Raw genomic sequence first — 16,960 nt, 5'->3', positions numbered from 1 at the left:
CTCCTAGAATGACTTTTCCAAATTTTCCGTCTGACCTTCCCAAGCCATGACTCATGTCTCTTGTTTCCATCATCAAAATCCACCCCACATCTTGTTCCTCTTTCTGCCACTCTCCAGCATGAGCTATCTTTACAAGGGCTCCATGTAATCCCCTAGTGTTCCATCTGCACTAAGACTCAATAATCCTATCACCTGTGCAGCTGCTGTTGGCTTAAATAGAGACATCAGACTACTCCTGAATTATTTAGGAGATACAACAACAGAAAATTAATTTTCACAGTTCACAGCTGTTAACTCAAGAGACTGATTTTGTGACCTAATCTGTTTTGTAGGACAGGTACCATGACGGCGTGAGAGCAGACAAACTCCTAGACTTCCTCATGACACCTTACAGGCAAGAGTGTACACAAAATTCTTCGTCTGTTGTGCCTTTAAAATATACTGCTGGCTCCTTTCAGCACAAGCATGGCTTTGCCCTGTGGGCTTTTGTTTTATTGCTCATTTGTTTCCATCTCAGTCTCCTCATTTGTTTTCCTGGCTGTAGATCTTATCCTTCTCATTTGTCTAAGCAAAATTGTCCTTGTCTGTTTCTCTTTCCTCACCCCCCACGTACTCCAATGAATTCCATTTACCACTGCTCTATCCCTTTGGTCACTTTGCACCATGGCATCTGTGCAATATTGCAGTATTCATTAATAACTTCCCTGACTGTTTTCACAATAGAAGAAGATGGTTAAAGAGTCTTTGAGGAGCAGTTTAGAAAAACACCTGTCTGCATTTTGATAAAATAATGAACAGATTTTCCTTGATTTAGGCAATAAACAATAGTTAATAAAAATTAAATGGAAGCAAGTGTCAGCAGTCACAAGTTGCTCTGAAACGTGTTTGTCTTTATATTGTAGTGAATTCTAGCATATCTTTTATTAATGACGTTCAGTGTGTTTGTTAAACTGGTGACATAACAGTCCATGCAGTTATCATCACTGCATCTTGAAAATATTAGGTACTAATTGTAATACCTAAATCAGAATCACAGCCCTGTTAAGCTATACAAATAAACCTTTTGGAGGTAAAAATGACAGATGTATTATATCACTGTTCCTTCTGTTAAATACTTTTCCCTCTGCAAGGTTTGTTGCACACTGTCAAGAAATGAAATAAGCGCACAAATATCTCCTGAAAAGTCTGCTAAATCGGATTTTCATAGCAGATCCACTAACTCAGATGTAAGGTTAACGCCTAGTCCTGACAATAGATCCAATAAAAAACCTGTGTGTCAGGAATTAGTGAGTTTGCATGTTCCTAAATAAATGCTTCACAGAAGTCTTCTGTTAGACTACCATAGACAAAGAGGTGGCCTTTGCAACTGATGAAGGTTACACTTGGAAACCTCCTGATCTTTTTGTCACACTTGTACTCATGCATGAAGAAGTATGGCGCTCTGAGTGTGTAACCTGGCTGGTTTTCAGCCTCATCAGAGACATTTACTCATATTTTCTTTACTTTCCCCTTCCTTTCTTCATTCCAGCACTTCACTTGGAGTTTCACATATGAGAAATACAGGCAAAAGGATGCATTCATTGCCACTAATTCCCTGACTTGGGCATTTAGAGGACCAGAAAAATCAGACATACAGCAGCAGAAATTTGTCTAGATCTGTGCCTTTGAATCACCCTAGCAGAATTGACAAGCTGCCTCTTTTCTCAGGGTGGAGTTTTTATATATCCATAACAGACTGACATCTGACTGTCACAGATGTCCTGTGGTCTCAGAGTGAATTCAAGAATCCAGAAAAAACAGAAATCTCCCTTGATTAAAGGCTATAATCTGCCTATTTTTTTTTATGGTTTGTTTTTTCCCATCTGGAGAAGACCCTTATTACCCTTTCAGACTTGTGTCCCTCCCTCTGACTGTTTTCTTTCTGTGAAATGCTCAGTAACAATATACCATGCATTCTCCTGCTCAAGAGCCTTTTCAGCTCTTGCAATGTTGATCTAAACCAATAGAATGGGTTATATTATCCACTTATATATTTTTGAGCCTGGGCAGGTAGGATTCTAGCCCTACTTTTAAGTTTCCACCATGAAATGAAGCTGATACCTTTCAGATGCCTTTTACTTGCTGTCTGATTTACCTCCGTGCAATGGGCACAAAGTCTCTCTTTCCTAAATGAAGTCAAGACAAACAGGAACTGACAGCTTCCTTGCTCACAATTTCTGTGCTGAACTTTCTGACATGGCCAAGATTCCTCTCAGAGGAACACACTGCGTGCTGCTTTCCATATGTATTTCCCTCTCAGCCACAGACCAATCCAATCAGAACCTGTATCTATGAACGTGCAGGGAAAACTTTTGGTTTGTCAGGCCCTTCTTTGCATTGGGTCATGTTTACATTGTTCCAACTATATTGTTCCAAAAAGAAATGTAAGCACTGCTTGCATTTAGAGCTTGTCTTTATGTAGAAAGACAGACAAATAATTACTCAGTAATAATCCACAAATGTATGACTGGCATATAAATGCTTTCTTAGTTCAGATCTAAGGAAGTCTTATGCAATAAATAAAAGAAAAAAAGATAGTCTTTAGAGTGTGTTCCCAGTAAGCTGTTGCAGAATGCCTATTCTAGTATACATTAATATTTTTTCTAGTGTGTTATGGATTATGCATATAGAGGTAGACACATCCCACATTACTTCACATAATAGTTGTCTTATTTGGTAAAACTGTTGAAACAAGGCAAAATACCTTTAATAAGTGATTCACATTTTAGAAGACAATATTCTTTTCAGATTTGCACAAAAAGACCAGGAGCTATTGCTGACAACCACTTGAACAAGAGCCAAAGCGTGTGCCCATGAAGCAGGGACATTCTGGGCTGCATTTGGAGGAGCATTGCCAGCAGTTTGAAGTAGGTGATCCTTGCTCTCTCCTCAGCACTGGTGAGATCACACATGGGGTTCTGTGTCCAGTTCTGCACTCCTTGGTAAAAGAGAGACACAGACATGGAAAGAGTCCAGCAAATGGCCACAAATATCATGAAACTACTTTAGCCACTACCCTGTGAGAAAAGGCTGGGAGAGCTGGGATGGCTTAGCCTGGTGAAGAGAAGACTTGAGTGACCTTTCTAATGTATATAAATCCATGAGGAAAGGGTACAAAGATAGAGACAGGCTCTTTTCAGTGGTGCTCAGTAACAGGACCAGGGGCAATAGGTACAGATTGAAATATGGAAGAAGCCGTAGGAACATCATATGAATATCATTCTTCTTTTTCCTTCCTTGGAGATATTCAAAATTGTCTCAACATAGTCCCAGGCAACCTGCTCTAGCAAAGCTTGAACAGAGATGTTGGACCAAGTGACCACCAGCAATCCCTTTTGACTCCAATCATTCTCTCACTGCAATTCTGTTCCTAAAAGTGGGACACAATGATGCACCAATCTGAAAATAATAAGTCCTTTGTAAATTTGACTCTTTGGCTTTCAAATATTTTTATTTCCAATATTAAAAATATGATCTATGTGCATCATATTCCTCTATATGTCTTTGCATGCTCATTAATATCCATAACTCTGTATATGAGAAATAACAAAAAGAAACAATTACTTACAAGATATGTTCAAGTGTATTATATGTGACAAATATTCTACAAAACTCAAAAATCTCCATACATTCAGTAGCTGACAAGAAAAAACCAAAATACACTTACAGTTCAAAACAGAACAATCATCATTTAACCAGAAAAAAGATGAGTATACATCAGTGGCCTCAATTTAAAAATACTCATCAAAATATTTGTCATTTCAGATAAACTAACACGGAGGAAGCAGCTGACAGCACCTAAGAGAGAAAAATATGAATAGTGGGAAAGAGTAACATCTGATGAAATAATTACTGAGCTGTGTTTTTAATATTCTGATGAAGAGATAGGAGAAAACACATTTTAGGTTTGTTTTCTATTTTTTAAGACAAGCAATGATTACAGATGAAAGTGATTTTATATTGCATTTAAACTGTGAAAAGACTTACCTTTTGTGTTTGTATGTAGGTGTGTATATACACACACACACACACACAATATATATATATATATATATATATATATATATATATATATATATGTGTGTGTGTATGTGTGTAGGGACTCTTAACATGTTTACCACAATGAAATTATCGTCCTGATATAGAACTTCAATAACAACACTAAAGAAGTAAAATGGTGATAATTTATGCTTTGAACAAGGGCAGAGTAGCTTGTCATTAAAAATAATATGATTTGGACATGGTGGAAACTCAATGGGAGTGAATGGGAGACTCACATTACAGTGAGGCATCAGCTACACCATAGTAACTATTGCAAAGCCCAACAGCAGCAGTTTAGAGTCAGTCTTCTGTTTTACAGATGGGTAGATATAAAATGAAAACAGCCTTTAAAAATAAACAAAGTAATCTGTAGTGTGACTATACATTTGAATCCAAGAACAAAGGCTTTATTTAATGAGAAGTTTGTTCTTTTTTCCTTTTTGTCCTAAAATGCTACTTCTAGAAATAAAATCATGTGTAAAAATAATTCTGTCAGTAAGACGATAGAAAAACATATCTCAAAACTGCAATTACTGAAAATGAGCTACAATCACTTTACAGGTATAACTGTCTTTCTTTCACTCTTTTTCTTTTGAATATCCCTGATTCAGAGGAACTTAACCAAGATCAGCTCAGAAGGACTAAGTGTTCCCTAAGAACCTTTAGATTTATTTGATACAGCCCCTTTTCAAATTCCAAAGCATAAATCTAAAATAATTTAGTCAGCACAGGATAAATGCTTTTGATGATAAGCTTTCATCACGAAATATCTAGAGAGAATGAAATTAACTTTTTTTTGTTGTGCCTATGGACTTAATGAACATGTATTGACTGACGGTTGAGCTTCCCCCTCCCCATTTCCATGAATAGTTTCTCTCATTCAGTTTTTCATCATAAATGTTGATGAAACTTTCCCTAGGGGCCTCAGTTCCTCCTACCTAAATCTGAGTGCTTTGCAGACATGTTGTTTATGAAAGTGACAGTCTAAACTTTCTTTACTTTCAAATGATGAGAGACAAATGTCTCCAAAGAGATTTGCAATCTACATCAACACTTGGAAGGGCCTCCCCATCTCTTATGTAGAATTTGAATCAGCTGCAATCCTATTTGGATGTCTTATGTAAGATCTTCAAACTAGGTTTAATGTATTCAGGCCTAAGTTCCTGAAGTTTCTTTCTCCTAATTTTTTCCTTAAACATTTACCTGATGTTTACATTTTTATTGTTTTCTTACCTAAAGAAAACTGAAGTTCTGATCATTTAATCACTCATTTAGTCTCTTACAGACACAGACATTACAGTTTGCCCAGCTCTGCACGTTGATAGGGTTTATGCTTAAGCAATATTTATATAACAGAAACCATGCCTGCTTCAGTGCACTATTAACAGTGAATAAATACTAATCTGGCCAACACTCTCAGCCAGCTAAGCAGAGATACATAGTAAAGGTTTTAAGTATTATGGGATTAATGATCTTGGACTGAAACCTAGACACCAATAGCTTTATATAATACCAACCTGCATTACAGACTGACTACAGAGAGTAGTAAGAGCAAGGAAAGCTTATGAATTACTGTGAATTTAAAATTAGTAGGTGCTGAGAAAAAACAGCTAGGGTATATATAATACTGCCGTGCAGAGCATTACTTTGAAACTATGAGAAATTTTAGAAGGAAAATATTAAAAAAAAAGAAAAAAAATTGTAATCATCATGTGCTTTGGACTAATGAAAATATTAAAATTACTAAAAAATATTTTCCTTTATTTTGAAGATCCTGCATTAGACCATTAATTACTAAATTATAAGCTAATAGAAATAACAGAAGAGAGATCAAAAATAAGTTCACTGAGTTTTGAGAACTACATCTTTGAAGTCCTATGTGGAATTAACTTCTGTTTGTCAGGGTTTTATGCTGACTATCACCGTAGTGTCTGATTTCTGCCCATGTAAAATCAATAGCAATAAAAAAATTATTATGAAGTTCAAAGATTAAAGAGGAAAAAATGAACAAAATTTTGCCTAACTTCTTTGGCAGTTTGTTTTGTTTTGTTTTGTTTTTTGTTTTGTTTTGTTTTGTTTTATGGCAAGAATTTGTCACAAACTTCTTTTATTCCTAATTAGGTATTTCAATGTCATTCTTCTATCATTCTTCTATCCATGCTGTCCTGCAATGTGATGTGCAGAGTTTTAAAGATAATAATAAACTGATTTCATAAAAAAAAAAATCTACGGACATAAAATGATACTGGAGAGAAAGAGAAGAACAAGTTCTACTTAAATTGAATGCACCTTGTCAGCTACAGAACTTGTACCTGCTATAGAAAGTAATCACTGGGCAAATCCCTCTAAAGCCATTATTCTTTTTTGTTTATGTTTTATTTCCATCTTTGAATCCTCTATTTAAAGAGACTGTATATCTCAAAGTACTGTTTTGAAAGTAGTGGACCATCTCATAAGCACAAATTAAAGCTTTGAGGTTACAGAAAGATCCTCCTGAGCCCTCCTCTTCTGCTGCACTCCTACCCTGCAATTGCATGTGAGTCATATACAGAATTCATCTCGTCCATCTTCAATCACATAATGTCAAGATTATCAGCCCCTCTCCTGATGCAAGAGAGAGAACCAGGCACCTTGAGAAAGGGATTCATCCTCTTGTAAAACAGATGTTCATGTCAAGAGCTATATCTAACCCCAAAAATTTATGGAAGAATTGATAATAAAAGGCATCTACACAAATAATTTAATCTACATGGGGAGGTCATTTGTGAGATAAAGCTCACCTATCTAGAAAGATGTTTGGGTAATAAAATATGAGATTTCTTGTTTTCTTTGAGATTTAGGCAATTAGTTTGCCTAAAAACTGTCATCTGAATTGTTAGATACCTTATTGATTTGTCTTGTCACGACCTTTACATTATCATCTTTCTGAAATGCAGAATGGAAATAGTAGCACTTGCTCCCACCAAAGGGATCTCTGTTGAGAAGATAAGCACATTGTTTATGAGGAAATCAATCTCCATGACAATGGGGACCACATAGGTATAAAGACTTTCTATTTTATGCTTGAAAACTACATCACACTTTCTGAAAACTAAAATAACAATAACTCTCCTAGTCCTTTCTTGGAAGTAATTTTTGTAGTATAAATATGGGATCACTAATATTATCACAATTTAGTGGTATTACTACAATAAACAAATGCTAAACATTGCTTTAGTGTATAAATGCAGAACCAAGGGCTTTTGTTATACAGCACGTAAAGGTATGTCATACATAAAAACAAAAGAAAAAAGGTGGATGGAACAAAACTGGAGTAGTTTTAAAATCCTGAACAGTTTGAGACAGGTACATCAGTAACAATGTCATTAGAGTTTTCAGAATTCACCACAAGCCTGCAAAGTTTATAGTTTCACCACATGTTGCAGAGTTTATTATTTCAGGAGTGGAATCTACAAACATAAGGAAATTGAATTGAATATACGAGGCTGAATATGTACCTTGAGGGCATTTAAAATATTCACACACTGAGAAACAGTAGAGAAGGACTATAAGGATAAACAAAATGTAGCATATAGAAGTAAGCGCTAGAAAACAGAAGAGAACAAGACAGGAGGAGATAAAATTGATAAAATAACAGAAGATTTTGTGGGTTTCTTTATGTCTCCTTTGCATGTTTTTTCATTATTTGGGTTGATTTTAGTAGCATGCATTTTTTTTTTTAACCAGAGAGATCAAATAAGCAACTATATAGGAGACTATATGATATTCAAATATCTCAGCAGGCCACAACTATAAATTCCTCTGCTGACCATTTTCTACCCCAGCCTACTTCTGTACATAAGATTTCCTTAAAAAGAGATTTAGCAAAGTATATAGCTTTGGGAGTTAAAATAATTGAATGGAAATACCTAGAAGCTTTACAGCTACCTTTACTGGCCCAGCCATCACAGTGTCCCAGTCCTGCTCAGATAACTATTCCTAGGGTCTCTCTTTGACAGAGCTTGGTGCCAGGTGCACCAGAACCCCCCGAGGTAGCTTATCTCTGAGTAAAACTGTGTACCATCCCTCAACAATGTATGCTGTCATGTATGATAAAATATGACCTGATGGCTTTTTTATGCCAAAGGATTATTTATGTTGTGGCAAGTCATCTTCAGTTTAGAAAATCCCGGATTTATAAACTGGGAATTAAAAAAATGTTAGGAGTCTGAATTAGGTAGCATCTTGTTGCTTATGTGTCTAGATCTAAAGTTTCACTTGTTCAGGTGAAATGAAACCTCAGTTAACCAAGGCTAGGGCTAGTTAAGAGTTTCTTTGATTTTCCGTTTGATTTTCCTAAGAGAAAGGAATTGTTCAAAACTAATACAATGCCTACTGTCATCGGTCAAAATTCTACCCTCATACCACTACCTGTATATTAGTCATGGCTAAATTTTACCATAAAGATGATTCCTAATGACTAACAGCTGCTAATCTGTGTGTTCTCCTGGTCTTGGAGGGTAACAGTGCTATGCAAGTGGAAATCAGGTTGAGTATCTTTTTCCCTGTTAAAATGTAACCAGAAGTTCACTGAGGTTTCTGTTCACTTCAAGAAAGCAAATTGCTCTGCTGTTAGAGAGGCAACATCATCCCAGTAAGGCCTTGCTTGCACTGCAAATCTACAATTTATTAAGAGTAGCTAATAGCTCTTTTATAAAGAGGAGAGCCATGGTAATCTGAAGGGCCAATGGCTCTCAGCATACAGTGCCTGAAGCTTATTCAATCTGGTTTTGAGCCAGAGGAGGGATAAGAAAAGTTTCTGTTTCCTCAGGAGTGGCATGTCCTGGGATTTATGGTTGTCTATAAGCTCTGTGTTTCCAATAAGTAATAAAACTGCTTCAGGCTGCATTGCAGAGCTGCTGAATGTGGGTCACATTCTACCTACAAGTAATAATTTGGCCACCCTACAAGTTAAATATTTATTTTGGAAAAGTCGGTTTCTTACAACTTTAGTTTCCAAAGGCTCTTTTGATGGTATTAAAGCCATAAGCAGAACTAAATATCTGCAGAATTATAGCAAGTTCCTCTATAACATTTCAGTTGAATCTTATTCTTTCCTCAATAGATTAAAAGGTCTTTCATCTCTGCAGTTTTAAGTAGTATTTTCCACAGTAGCAGGGGGACACCACATCTCTGCTAGTCAGTTTGCTGACTGTTTTAATACTTTATAATTTTGTAATGCTCTCCCCTAAGGCTCTCCAAGGGTAAGACACTAGCCCTGTTCCAATGCCTGATATTAGTTGGCCAAGACAATGTGTTTATTCTTGACTTTTTTCTTTTTCCACTCAGTTCATTGAAGATAAACAGAGACTGTGCTGGAAGTGTCAAGGGACTTTGGGTTTTTAAGACAAGATACTTTTTGCAATTTTATTTAGGAAGCTTCTTCTAATATTAAGAACTAAGTCCCTTCAAAAAGGAGAGTAATGAAAGATAAAAGACTAACTGTAGTCATGCTTTTTGCTCTCCTAACCACAGAGCCTGTTTCTCGTGGCTGAAAATGCCTAGGATGAACTTGCCTTTCCAATATGTTTCATGCAGACATACTGCACTTGTTTTACAATTGTATTGCTCAGGTTTGGCAATGCATAATTGAAGTTCATTGGAGACAGATATGCATAACATCAAGGTATCAAAAGACTGGATTATTTTGCTGCTTACCTGAAACTATATCATAGATACTGCCTTTTTTTTTTTTTATAGTATTATTCATCAAAGGAAAAAGAAACTGGAAAAAATATTAGCCCATTTATGGTCAGTTCTCTTGAATAAACTAAGGCTCTAATACTAAGGAAATGCTTATACTAAGTAATCAGTATTTAACATGATGAGGCAGAAAGGCAGATTGTTCTCAGATTGTTTTAGACCCATTCTTCCCTGGGTCTCAAACAGCACAGAAATTCTTTGGAGTGACTTTTTTTTCACAGTGTAGGAGAGGAAAATAGAAAAATGCCATTTCTTTGTGCAGATTTTTCTAGGGGGATGAATAAAAGCTATGTTAACTCTGGAACCGCATGGGTTCAAAAAGAACAGTAGTGTGTCCCAATGTGTGCAACTGGAAGGAAATTGCATGCTTGATAACGTGTTAATGTGGTCCTGTTGCATCAGCTTTGCATTAGTTTTGGCTGGGATAGAATGAATTTTCATCATAATAGCTAAATTTTGAATTTGTGCTGAAAAGCGTGCTGAAAACACAGGGATGTTTTCATTACCTCTAAGCAGGGTTTGTCTGCACAAAAACTATGTGCAGACACTGAAGACTTTTCTGCCTCTCAGCCCATACCAACAGTGTGGAAGCTGGGAGGGCAGAAGGAGTTGTGAGGGGACGCAGGTGGAACAGCAGGTCCCAACAGACCAAAGGGATATTTCATACCATGTCTTGCTCAGCATATATACTGGAGGAGGTAGATTGGCAGTGTCCCCTGTGGCAGCTTTGTCTTAAAGAATATTATTATAATATTGCAAAGACTCAATGCCAGAAGCAGGGATCCACTGTAATCAACTGTATCTTTTAGTCACATGTGGAGCAATAAGGCACAATCACACCACAAAGGAATATAATTCTGTGAACTGCTCTTTGTATCATCTCGGTTCTTTCTCCATTCATTATGAGTCCTTGTTAGCAGGACTCCATGGTCCAGAACAATCTGTGTCCTCAAACTGCTTCCTCCTGCTTTGATCCTGTCAATAAATATGACTGTGAATGATCACTTAATGGAGATCCTTGTTCAGTTCAGAAAATGTCATCTAAGTCTGTTTTCTCTAGGGGTCTGATTATTTTCTTAGATCTTGTTTCATCCTGCCTCAAGCACCACTTTTTATCTGCTTTGCAATGAATTTGATTCCCAGCTCAGTGAGCTTCTGCAACACCTGAGGATAGCTTTTGGTGTTTTTCATCATGGAGATACACTCCCCGGACTGTGTTATTATTCAGATCCTCAAGAAGGGCTGTCCTGCTGGTCTCAAGCCTTTGCTTGCTTGAAATTATTTTCTAAAGTCAACAGAGTGAGAAGCATGGGGCTGAAAGGTTTTACAGAAATCCTGCAATAATTACCTGAGTGGATGCTGGCATTGCATCCTTAGAGCATCCTGAATAGGAAATCTACTAAAAGACCATTTATAAAACCAAAGAATTCCATGTAAGGCTTGTATGGCCTAGCCAAATAATAGACTTGCAGTGTATGCACCTCATCTTATACAACATGGGAAATAGGAATAAATCATGATAATGCCAGATACTATCCAAGCCAGGTACTATCTAAGGAATTACTCATTAACATTATCAACAGAAACTTACTCTCAAGAATGAAATTTCCAGTAAACTGTAACAGTTTTAGTTGACAGTAAAGCTGTGTAAAAAGGATTTTTTTTTTGTCCTGGCAGTGGAAACATGCGCAACATCATATGTATAATAATGATTAATTGCTTATTAGTTAAAGAATGTGACACTAAGTGTCCAAAAGAGTTTAGTGTGTCATGCTCTTCTTGAAATCAAGTGCAGCACTATTGACAAGATGATTAGCTCAATCCTGTGCATGTATCTATCGGTCCATCTTTATGTATTACTTAAATATTTTTGTAACTTGCATATATGAATTAGCCTTAGTTTCAGAAAGTTTCCAGCCATGATTTCTGTTGAAAGACTGATTCAATTCTCTCTATGGTCATAATCTGCCCCAGACTGATGAAAGTTTAGACAATTTGTTCTTAAATTATTATCTCAGTGAAGGAAAGTTTTTAGTGACAGTAATTGTGGTCTCTCTTTAGTCCTGGAGGTTTCTTTAAGTCACTTTTTTCACTGACTTGAACTCTGGATTTGGAAAGGCCAAGCAGTGGGGGAATAAATAGAAAATCTTAGGCCATTTCCTAAGGGATATGTATTATCATTATTGACCTGTGCTAGAAGAAGTAGCAGCTGGAGGTGAAGTTGCACACAGTGTTCCCTGGCATGCTTTCACTTCAATTACAAAGACACCTCTCCAGTTACCAGTGTTAGTACCTAGCAGAGCTTTGACTTTCATGTTTCTTTTTCAATACAGGTCAAACAGTCAATGCAGAAATACTGTTCTTCCTCAAACACTTCAGCTCTGTAGGGCACCACTGTCACCACAATCATATCCTCTTTAATTTTCAAATCAGCTTTGGATTTGTTCCAGCATCCCCTTTAGTAAATTGATTTTTAAGGGTAAGTGGCTTATATTGTCTAGGTTTCCTCAGAAACTCTCTTGCTTTGGAAACTTGTAAAATTTTGAGAGAAGAGAGAAAAACTTCTCTGAATCCTTGATGAAGTAGTGCATCATCTAAGATTTATTCTTTTGGTTATATTAAATTTCTCTTTCTGGAATATGCTTACACATATACACACATGTAAACCTCCTTTCTTTCTAATTAAGTGTATTTTATGATTTCCTTCCTTGCAGGATCTTAATAAAAATTGCAAACTGTTTTAATTCTCATACTACTTTTTCTAGGTACTTATTTTCATCAACATCACCTACATAATCATCAGCCTTTCATTTCTGTACTTGGCTAGCTACACTTTGATCCCTCAGTATATTTTTTTGATTCTGCTTCCTCTGATGTTCTTTGTCTCTTCTGTATGAAAGATAACCCCTTTAGAGCACCATTCTTCCTGTAATTTACTATTCTAACATACATCTCCTGTTTTCTATCAGTTGTCATTTTCCTTTGTAGTTGCCATCCTCCTTTAAAAATTCAGCCTCACTCCTAACCTTAACCTACTTTTTCATTGTAAAACTAAAATTTTACAAATGGAAATATATCCAGAGGATGACTGTTCTTCCTATTTGAATGAATATCAAATAATAGATACTAATATTCTCTTCACATTTAATACCCAGCACTCTGAATATTTTCAGAGTACTGTAGAAAGACTGCACCAAGTAAATCCATTATATAATTCCTTAGAGTATGGCCCATTCATTAATTAATCATCCTGGTCACTTGGTGCTATGAGTACTAAAAGTTAAGGCAACTTGCCTTAGGTACAAAGCAGTGGATCAGTAGCATAACTAGAAGAAAAAAAAACACAAAACAACAGTAGTTTCTGGATGTGGGCCCAAAACCTAAATTCAATGTGAACTTCTTCACTGAATAGTAATAAATACTAAGAATTGTAATAATAAATGCTCTAAGGCTTTCATGAATTGATGTTTTGCTAGCAGGAACTGGAGTTGAAAGTCTATCTCAGCTGCAAATGATTCTCCTTTGTGTTAGGATCCCCCTTTTATTAGGAATGAATGCCTGCAACAAGCAAAAAAGACAGGTATTAATGTTATATTAATAATAACTATTGTTATATTAATTAACATAATAAAAATGCCTCATGATATTTTGAAAAATTGATGTCAGGAAGGGAAATTATGAAACCACATAAAATTTCTGGTCCTCCAAGATGAAGTGCTCCCAGCCAACATCAAGCTATCCCCCACCAAAATGTAACATGATCAATATGTGTAATAGGGATTTTTCTTGGCAACATTATTGAGCTTCTTCCTTTCCAGAGTGATGCAGGCACTGGGAATCTTTTAGAAGTTTTGTCTTTCAAATATTGGAGACTGATGACAGCCTTGCTTTGCTCTCTGCCCAGAAAAATCCTTGATGATATAGCAGCAGTGGGAAAACCACCCTGCAGTCTGAAAAATGCTGCTCTAAAATATTTCACCAAATTTTTCAGAGGTGCTTTCCAGAGATAAGATAAGGACAAGGGGCACTCATGGTTTCCTTTCCTGTAGCCCAGTTCAGTTTGATGCTATTCATAAGTCATTCTTTGAATGACTGTCAATTTTAAATTCCTTTTGAGCTAAAATCTTGACATTGAGTGTATTCATTCCTTATGAGATGTTCACAAAAAATCTCCCAATTTAATTTTGACTTTTCCATTATGGGTTCCTAAAAGGTCATCAGCCCATTTTACAAGTTGCAATATTGTTAAATCTTTGTACTGTGGGGTAACTCTTAACAAGGGGGACATTTTAAAAGACCTGTGTGGAATAAGGACATGCCATCACAATATTTCCAAATTATATACATTTTTTTGGCAGTACCTCTGCTACATTTCTCATTTATAGAAATGAAAGTAATATAGAGTTAAATGTATCAAGTTTTAAGCCTCAAAAATGTATCTTCTACTAATCCTTTCAGATACTCAAATTTAAATAAAAATTATCCATCCCACCCAGATGATGCAGGGATTCTTCTCTACATGGTTGGGTATTAGAACATCAAATGTATGGTCTTGCCCTGCTTGTGTTTTTTCTATAATCTTTGAATTAAATATGAAAAATTGTTGTAACAACCATGATACCAAATTAAAATCATTGAGACATGCTGAATATTTAATTATGATGTAGTTTCTTTTTCCCAGATCAACTTTATCACCATGAGGACAAATACTGAAAAAGGGTCCTAGTTACTGGGCCTCATGAAGGCTAAGTAAAAATGCAGAAATGTTAATTCTGATAATCACTGTAAGAACAGTTCTTTAATACATTAATTTTACAGAATCAAAGGATCACAGAACATTTGATACTGAAAGGCACTTTTGGAGATCATTAGTTCAGCTTCTCTCATCAAGGCATGCAGAGCTGGAGCGTATTGCTCAGGGTCCAGCCTTGCAGAAATTCAAAACCTGTCAGGTTTTGAATATCTGCAAGGCTGGAGACTTCACAATGTCCTCAAAACACTAGGTTCAGGTTTTCAACCATATTCACAGTAAAACATAGAATCACAGAATGGTTTGGGTTGGAAGGGACCTTAACAGTCATCTGTTCCAATCCTACAGCCAAGGATATGCACCTTCCACCAGCCCAGGTTGCTCAAAGCCCCATCCAACCTGGCCTGGAACACTTCCAGCAGTGGGGCACCTTCTCTGGGCATCCTGTTGCAGACCCTCACTGCTCTCACAGGATGAATTTCCTCCGAATAGCTAATCTAAATCTACCCTCTGTCCCCATCTTAGTATTGAAAAGAGAACTGTATGTGACCCCAGGCTCCATGCCTTTCACCCTCACCCCCACAGTCATGCATTCACACTTGAGATTTGCTCCACATCTCCCTGACAGCATCATGGGGCCTGTCAGGAAAAACAGCAAGGGGTGACAGGCTGGAGAAGCTTTGGCAGTTTCTCTGTAGCATTCCACATCCAAGCACCTGGCAGGCAGGAAGCCCTCCTGGGCAGCAAGCCAGGTGGGCAGGCAGCATCCTCTGTCCCTCTCCCACAGCAGCCCCCCACTGCTGTCACTCAGCCCTTCCTCCTTCTGCTGAGGTAGGGCTCAGGCCCAGCCTGCTTGAGTGCTTCCCTGGACACGGCTCCCAGCCCCTCACCTGCTACCAGTGTGCAGACCCTGCTCCGTAGCTGAACATCTTCAAAATGAACACTTCATAATCATCCTCTAAATGAGAATAATAAGATAGGCTATGTACAACATAAAATCCAATAGGGAAGAAAAAAAAAAAAACAAAAAAAACCTCAACCAAACAACAACAACAACAACAAATCTTAGGGAAGGTAAGTAAAAAGAATACCATATTGACATGCTGGCTTGTATGCACGTAGATATTTCCTGGCATAGATACACTGCGCTAATTATTCTGCCATAGTTCTATCAGTCTTAGCTCCCATGTGGACATTCTGCATGCCAAAGCTGTTATTTTGTCCCAGAATAATTATACTAGGGTAATTATTCCAAATAAAATTACTATTATTTTGAAACAGAACGTCCATACTAATCTCAAAAAAAATACTGTTATAGCAGAAAAGATTATAGATATGCCAGGAAATATCTATTTGAGGACAAGACCTCCAGTGGTAGAGAATTTGCTGAGTTGCCGCAATTTAAGATGGCCTTTTCTTTCAGTTTTTGGTTTTTGTTGTTTGGTTGGTTTATTTGGGTGGGTTTTTTGTTTCCTTGTTTGTTTGTTTTTAAGGTTTTAGGGTTGTACTTTTATTGATTGGTTGGTTCTGTTTGGTTTTTTAGCTGTTGTTTGCTGGGATTTTTTGATTGTTCCTGGATTTGGTTTTTTTGATAAAAAGGTTATTCTACAGTTTATGAAAATGACACCCTAGTGTCACTGGGATAATTTTCTATGATTTTCTGTGTCCTGAAACTCAGTTCATTTGGAATTAAATTCCCTTGTTCTTTGGAGTGGTGTTGAACTGCATTATCTGTAGAATCATGCAAAATTTCAGAGCTCAACAAACAATAAATGACCATGATTAATGCAGCTTATTCTGTGACAGTTTTTGGGATCACAGTCCATGAGAGATATCATGGCTATTGCTCTGAAAGGGTTTTCCTCCATGTTACATGCCCTTGTTCCTTCATCTATTGCCCTGCCTGTATTGTCTCCTTCTTCTATTGTCCTCCTTTCTTTCAGCCAGTTTCAGTGTGACTGGTGAATTGTCACAATTATTGCAAACCTGTTCCTTCATGCAGAATAGCCAAATCTTTATTCACATGGCCCATATTTATGCAATTATCAAAGGCACCATGTTAACCCTTATGGTCAGCAATTCATTGACACTCAGCTCACTGGTTGGTAATGGCCAGTGTACATGTCCATCAAACTTTTCTCTTTTGAAATACATTTCCATTCTTTCTTCATGGATTCTCATGGGATGGTCTTTTTATTTTCACTGGTGCAAATTATCTTCTCATAAGAATCAGTTGCTACACAAACTGATTTTCATGCTTATAATTCTTTCTCATAGGAGCTTAATAGGCTAGCCTAGCCAGAATAGCAAGGTCTGAACCATTATTTACAAGGCTTTTCTATTGAAAAGTTTTGCCTATATGTAACAGTAAATAATTTTCCTTGTGTT

The sequence above is a fragment of the Zonotrichia leucophrys genome, chromosome 1 (genome assembly GCF_028769735.1).
Source record: "Zonotrichia leucophrys gambelii isolate GWCS_2022_RI chromosome 1, RI_Zleu_2.0, whole genome shotgun sequence".
In the NCBI taxonomy this organism is placed as follows: Eukaryota; Metazoa; Chordata; class Aves; order Passeriformes; family Passerellidae; genus Zonotrichia; species Zonotrichia leucophrys.
This window is presented reverse-complemented; position numbering follows the sequence as displayed.